A 7,773-nucleotide genomic window follows, 5' to 3' on the forward strand; every position below is an offset into this window, starting at 1 on the left:
CCTGCTGATTCCTTTATCTGTCACTGCTATATAAACCTCTCCCTCCTCAGACACACTGAACTCAGCCTCCCAGTAACAGCGCTCACACACACTCTCTCTGCACACAACCTGGGGCCGGTCCTCAAATCTCTCTGGATGATCAGGATATGGCTCCTCTCTCCCCAGTGTGTATGTCACCTTCCTGTTCCCCTCTGACAGAGACAGCTCTCTGTGCGCTGTGTTTGGATCCAGTGTGAGTTGACAGCCGTCTGCACACCAGAGACATTAATGAGATGAATTATCATTATTAATATTCACTTTATTATAGGTGTCAGACAGAAAGAGCTCTGATAGTACCTGTGTGTGTTAGAGTACATGTGTGTTTCTGTTTGTGAGCGTTTGTGTGTATAAGAGACTTTTGTGTAACATCTCACACACACACACACACAGCGGTGTTCTGTGTTGTTACAGACTCACATTTTGTTGGTCCTGGTTTGGTCCTGTTCTCTCCTCCATGGTCAACACTGTAAGAACAGCAGAACAGAGAGTGAGTGAGTGAGTGTGTGCCTGTGAGGCACAGTGTGGAAACTCTGTACTTACAGCAGTGTGTGTGTGTCCAGTTTAGCAGAAGACGACGCTCTCACTCCTGAGCCTCCTGGGTGATTGTGTCTCAGGTCCAGCTCTCTCAGGTGTGTGTGTGAGTGTGTGTGTGTGTGAGAGGTGCATTGTGGAAACTCTCTGTACTTACAGCAGTGTGAGTGTGTCCAGTTTAGCAGAAGACGACGCTCTCACTCCTGAGCCTCCTGGGTGATTGTGTCTCAGGTCCAGCTCTCTCAGGTGTGTGTGTGTGTGTGTGTGAGGTGCAGTGTGGAAACTCTCTGTACTTACAGCAGTGTGAGTGTGTCCAGTTTAGCAGCAGACAGCGCTCTCACTCCTGAGTCTCCTGGGTGATTGTATCTCAGGTCCAGCTCTCTCAGGTGTGAGGGGTTTGAACACAGAGCTGAAGCCAGAGAATCACAGCCTCTCTGTGTGACTCTACAGCCTGACAGCCTGCAGAGAGGACACACACACCTTACATGCATTAATATAAACTAACAGCGCTGTCAAACACATAGCAGTGTGTTACACACCTCACACACATTAATATAAACTAACAGGACTGTGTGCGTTATACACATAGCAGTGTGTTACACACCTTACAGTACATTAATATAAACTAACAGGGCTGTGTATGTCAAACACATAGCAGTGTGTTACACTGTACACTGTACTCTGTAACTCTCTTCTTCTCTTCTGACCCACTTCAAGCGACGACTGAAGACTCACCTTTTCAGGCTGCACCTCTCCCCATCCCTCCCTACCTCCCTGTAATCTCTTAAATGACTGTAAGCTTAGGGTTGTAACTAGGTAGCTGTTTCTTAGGTGACTTAGTTAATGCACCTGGCTTAACTACTGCTTGTATTTTTGCATAGACTGCGTTGTTGCTGTTCTCGTTTGTGTTAGTGTTAATCCGTTTAACCTTCAGGGTCCAAGTTGAACTATGCGGTTGTTCCCTGCACTTGGACCGGTACTTCTCTCTAGGGTTTTCGTCATACTTGTTCCTGGTTGTGGTTATACACTTTGTTGTACGTCGCTCTGGATAAGAGCGTCTCCCAAATGCTTGTAATGTAATGTAATGTAACCTTACACACAATATAAACTAACAGGGCTGTGTGTGTCAAACACATAGCAGTGTGTTACACCCCTACTACAGCTCAATATAAAATAACAGGGCTCTGGAATTAACCATGACTATTTAAGAAAGTGACCAGTTAAACTAAATTTTAACAGATTCAATTAATTTTCATAATTTTGAAGAATGTATGAATAGAAATGATTTGATGCTTCTCAAAAATATGTTTTTTCCAACTGATGTCAGATTTAAAATGTGTGTTTCTACCAAGAGGAAGAACAGGAAAATGTTGCTTTATTTCTGTGAAGAAAAATAACTCTCTTGTCTATTTTAACATTAAAAACATTAGTAATATCAGTTCTATATTTAGTCATTATTAACATTAGTGCTGTATTGTGTCACATTGGAACCCTTTTTGATTGAAGGGGTTTGTGTTTGTACTCACCCCAGTCTCTGCAGTTTACAGTGTGGGTCCTCCAGTCCAGCAGAGAGCGCTCTCACTCCTGAATCCTGCAGCTCATTGTCTCTGAGCTCCAGATCTCTCAGCTCTGAGTGAGGAGAGCGCAGGACTGAGGCCAGAACATCACAGCAGCCCTCTGTGAGATTACACCAACCCAGCCTGTGGAGAGGCCACACACACACATACACACACATGCACACACATGCACACACATGCACACACACACACACACACACACACATATGTATATACACACACACGCACAACACACAAACAGACACACACAAACAACAAACAACGACACACACAACATACGGATACACAACACACATACGCACATACACACACCACACACAAACGTACACACACACACACACAACATACACACACAAACATGCACACATATATACACACACACACACAACCACACACAAACACACACACAATTGAAATTCACTGCTAATTGTCACACTGTGCACCTTGGCAGCAGATAAATGTGGAATTTCCTATTTGTACAGTACGTGCATTACTGAGATGTACACAGTACACACAAACACAGAAAGAGGTTATATTAATTATGTTCATAAAGTATTCTGACTAATCCACAAAAAAAGGTTATCACTTGGCTCAATTAACAAAAAATAACTAAAAATAAGGAGCCAATTCAACTCAAGGTTGGGGGCTTCCTGCAAGGATTTCATTAACAAAACTGTTCCATGTTGCGATGATATCACATGGGACACAATATGACTGCAAACATATTTAATTTGCAAACACAAGAAACAGCACAAGTATGATCACTATGGTGTACTTTACCTCACCTTCAGTCTACAAACATCTTTATACATTTAAAAACATTCAATCTTCATCTAATAATGTCACTACGGCGCCAAATGAAATGTTGAATCATCGCATAACTGTCCAGGGTTGCCTCACTCCTCCAGTCTTTCGCCCTATCCCTGTCCTCCTCCCCCCCCCACACACAAGGCTGGTAACCAACTAGACCTTGTATTCACCAGAGGCTGCTCCATTCCCCAACTTGCAGTGACTCCCCTCCATGTCTCGGACCACTTCTTTCTTTCTTTCTCCCTCTCCTATTTACTCCCCCTCAATTCATCCAATAGCTCACCCACAGTAACTTTCAGGAGAAATCTCCCTACTCTGTCACAATCCTCCCTCGTCTCCACTGCTCTGTCTACACTTCCCCCTCCTGCGTCTTTCTCTAACCTGCCAGTTGACCTTGCCACCTCCACCCTCAACTCCTGCCTCTCTCAGTCCCTCGACCCACTTTGTCCTCTTGTCTCCAAACCAGCACGCTCCTCACCCCCCTGCCCATGGCTGACCGAGTCACTATGCTCCAGCAGAACATCACTGCGGGCTGCAGAGAGGAAGTGGAGAAAATCCCGATCCTCTGATGACCTGACCGCATACCATGCCCTGCTGGCGACTTTTACATCTGCCCTCGCGTCTGCAAAAGCCTCTTTTTTCCAATCCAAGATCAGCGCATGTGTCTCTAATCCACGTAAACTATTCTCCACCTTCTCTTCCCTCCTCATTCCTCCTCCACCCCCACCTCCCTCTTCCCTCTCCGCAGATGACTTTCTGGCCGCCTTTGAAGGAAAGGTGGCTACAATCCGGAACTCCTTCACCCATCCAGTGAGCCCCCCAACCCCCCAGGATAACCCCACCCACAGCCACACTGACCTCCTTTGAAATGCTGGAGGACTCCGATGTATTACAACTCATCACCTCTCATCGCGCAACCACCTGTCCATTTGACCCCATCTCATCTAAAGTTCTCCAATCTATCTCCAGCGAGCTCCTTCCCTATCTGTCTTCCATTGTTAATTCCTCTCTCTCCTCTGGTCATGTTCCCTCTGTTTTTAAGATGGCTCGTGTTACCCCACTACTCAAAAAACCCACCTTAGACCCCTCCGATGTAGCAAATTATCGACCCGTATCCCTTCTACCCTTTCTGTCCAAAACCCTTGAACGAGCAGTTCTTAAACAATTAACCTCTTTTCTCCATCAGAACAACCTGCTAGACCCTCACCAGTCTGGCTTCCGATCTGGGCACTCAACAGAGACTGCACTCCTAGCTGTGACGGAGGCACTTGCCACTGCAAGAGCCTCACGCCTTTCCTCTGTCCTGATCCTTCTTGACCTGTCTGCAGCTTTTGACACGGTCAACCATAAAATACTCCTCTCCACCTTGGCTGGGATGGGAATTGCGCGGACTGCCCTGTCTTGGTTCGCTTCCTATCTTGCAGATAGGACCTACCAGGTCACCTGGAAGGGGTCTGCCTCTGCTTCTCATCCACTTGTTACGGGAGTGCCGCAGGGATCTGTACTGGGTCCTCTGCTGTTCTCCTTATACACCAGATCTCTTGGTTCAGTCATTAATTCACATGGCTTTTCCTATCATTGTTATGCAGACGACACACAACTCTTCTTTTCTTTCCCCCCCTCGGCCACACAGGTCAATGATAAGATCTCTTCCTGCCTGGCTGACATCTCCACCTGGATGGCCAGCCACCATCTGAAGCTCAACCTCAACAAAACTGAGCTGCTCTTCTTCCCGTACAAGACCTCCTTGTTTCGTGAACTCTCAATCACGGTTGATGCCACCACAGTGACTGCCTCTCACTCTGCCAAGAGCTTGGGGGTGGTCCTGGATGACCAACTGGACCTCAAGGAGCACATCAAGGCAACATCAAGGTCCTGCAGATTCCTCCTATACAACATCAGGAGGATTCGACCATACCTGACGACGCACTCCACCCAGTTGCTCGTCCAGGCTACGGTGACCTCTCGCCTTGATTACTGCAACTCTCTCCTTGCAAACCTGCCAGCTTGTGCCATACAGCCACTACAGATGATCCAGAATGCCGCTGCCCGGCTCATCTACAACCTCCCCAAATTCTCCCACGTCACTCCTCTGCTGCGATCACTTCACTGGCTACCGGTCGCTGCCAGGATCCGATTCAAAGCCCTGACCCTTGCCTACACTGCCGCCAACAGGACAGCCCCCATCTACTTGCAGGACATGACTCAATTCTATGTGCCTGCTCGACCACTCCGCTCTGCGGCAGCAGGGCGCTCTTGTAACCCCTCCCACCCGCCCAAAGGGATCACAGAGCTTCTCCACCCTAGCTCCCCAGTGGTGGAACGAACTCCCCGTCCCTCTCCGAACCTCCCCCTCACTATCCATCTTCCGCCGTGGCCTGAAGACTCATCTCTTCAGACTATACCTAGAATAACCACCACCATGCTGTGTATATATATATAAAAAAAATAAAAATAAAAATAAAAAAAAACCCTTTTTCCTGTCACTTGTTACATGTTGCCCCACCCCTGCACTTCTTGGTAAATTGTATTTGTCCTAATACTGTAGCTTAATCTTCTGCCTAGTTTGGCTTTGCAGATGTTAGACCAGGATAGTGTTCATTGTTCTTGGCTAGAAATAGCTGTACAAAATAAGTAATTGTACCTTACTGAACCCGTGTTCTGCCAAATGAATGTAATGTAATGTAATGTAATGTTGAAGACGTTTACTTGATTGGAATTATGATAACAGGCTTTCTGCTGTTTGGAGCTGGCAGCATCCTGATTTATCGCAAAGTTCAGAAGGCGCTGGCAGCACTAACTGGGCAGCTGCACGCCATTAAGGGAATGGGCAGGGCTGTCAACACTCAGACTCAAGCGATTTGCGAGCTCAATCGCAAACTGGATGTGATCGGATCACAAATTTGCATGATGGATACCAACTTGGAGAAGTTGTCGGTTCGGCTCACTGAAATGGGCCAACAAATTCGGATGATTGGAACAATGCTGAGAGAACCACAGGACTAAAGGCAGACGAAAAATGCAGAAGTCTGCCAGAACCCAAAACAATCCTTATCCTCATTGGCTCCCCCACCTCGGCCTAGGAAGGCTGATATCTCTCCACTCTCCTGGATTGTTATGCAGACAGATGCTCGGCCCTACCCCCACCTCCCTGCTCCTATGTACTTAGTCTCTGGATCAGGACTCTTCAAGGTCGTCTCCAGGGCAACGGCCGTGTCCTCGTCATCAGTATCAGACGGCAGAGACAAGGTTTGACTGCGGTGGAGACGAAGTCCATGGACTTACACACACACACACACGAAGATACGTAACACACACACTACCTCCTACTCAACGCCTTCTTGGCTCCCATCCCGCCTCCCTCCCCCGTTACAGTGCAGTCTGCTGAGGGTTTTGAGCGATGTGCCAGACGGCTGCGTGCTCCCCCTAGTGTCTGTGCTGCGACACTTCCCCTCCCTGACACCCTACCCCCTTCCACATGTGCAAGTCTTCGAGTATTGATGTAATGTTTTTATGATGTTGCTATGTGCTGAGGTTTCCCTCCTCCTTCCTCCTGTTCTCTCATTTCTCATCTAACTATTCATTTCGTTGCTCTGTACTCGTGACATGTGCAATGACAATAAAGTTGAATCTAATCTAATCTAAAAAAATGAAATACACTGCAGCGCCATCTACTGGCTGCAGAGGAACACCACAACTGATTATTGCCATTGACTGGTACTACAGGTATACGGAGGACCAAAAATTTCAAAATAAAAAATAGGTAGATGACTCAATAAATGAATTAGTGTATAGGTAAATACATAAATAAATATAAAAGCAAGAAAATGTAAAAATAAATGAATGTACACAGAAATAAATTAATAGATAAAATCTGACAAATGGGTATTTGCATTTATTTATTTCCATATTTATTTCTTGATTCATTAATTTCTGTGGATGTTCATTTCCATATTTATTTATTCCTTGACTCATTTATTTCTGTATACATTTATTACCTTATTTATGTTTTAATTAATTTATGTCTATATATATACTATATATTTCTTAATCCATATGTTAATGAGGGGGCTCATAGTAGTATGTCATAGTGTCACATTATTCCCATTGGTTGATCGATACCAGAGTACGTAGATTCACTGTACATGCCTTGCTTCAACACCGGTTGCTTTTTACCACATTTACGTTGGTAGGGCAGAGCAGGGCAAAACGTAACACAGATTTTATTTTTTTGGTTAGGTGGTGCAGCTTGAGTGACGTATTTCAGGATAAACACTCAGAATGACCCTTGCTTTCTCTCCAATGAACGGTGAGGGATTTTGATAAACATTTTGGGAGATGATGCCAAATAAAAGTTTGTTTTGGTGATATGTAAGCAATTTTTTTAGCAGAAGTATTTTTTGAGTGCTGTAACGTGTGTGCATATGAAAGGATCCAAATGTATGTAATCGTAAACAGTCTTTTCGTGACTGCAGATTGCATATTTTTGATAGAGCAATCAGCTCCATCTACAGAATTAAGACATGCACGCAGACTCACTGAGCAAGGTAACATAACCGGATCGAAAAGGGAAGACATTCAACGGGAACTGCAGAATAATGATATGATAATGATAACTTGAGAATGGAAAATAACACAGGGACCACATAAAAGAGTTTATGATAAACTTTACTTTGGAACTTAAATAACTGTGGCATACATGCAGTATGGCTGCACTCAATCTCCTGAACAAGCTACCTCACTACCTCACTGACATCTTACATGGTATATCCTGTTTTGAAAAGCCTAGGGCTCCACCTAGTGGATAACCTGACTA

At 45.3% G+C, this 7,773-nt stretch overlaps 1 long non-coding RNA gene across 1 annotated transcript; it reads right to left on the reverse strand.

Annotated features, from left to right (window-relative positions):
- Positions 1–6: 6 nt before the first annotated feature.
- On the reverse strand, positions 7–4,354 carry LOC135246533 (uncharacterized). The gene is made up of 4 exons (XR_010327745.1): positions 2,097–4,354; positions 868–1,029; positions 457–503; positions 7–248 (listed from the first exon to the last, which is right to left on the reverse strand). It is a non-coding gene; the product is annotated as an uncharacterized LOC135246533 (long non-coding RNA).
- Between the last annotated feature and the right edge of the window lie 3,419 nt (positions 4,355–7,773).

Source organism: Anguilla rostrata, unplaced genomic scaffold, assembly GCF_018555375.3.
Source record: "Anguilla rostrata isolate EN2019 unplaced genomic scaffold, ASM1855537v3 scaf0472, whole genome shotgun sequence".
In the NCBI taxonomy this organism is placed as follows: domain Eukaryota; kingdom Metazoa; phylum Chordata; class Actinopteri; order Anguilliformes; family Anguillidae; genus Anguilla; species Anguilla rostrata.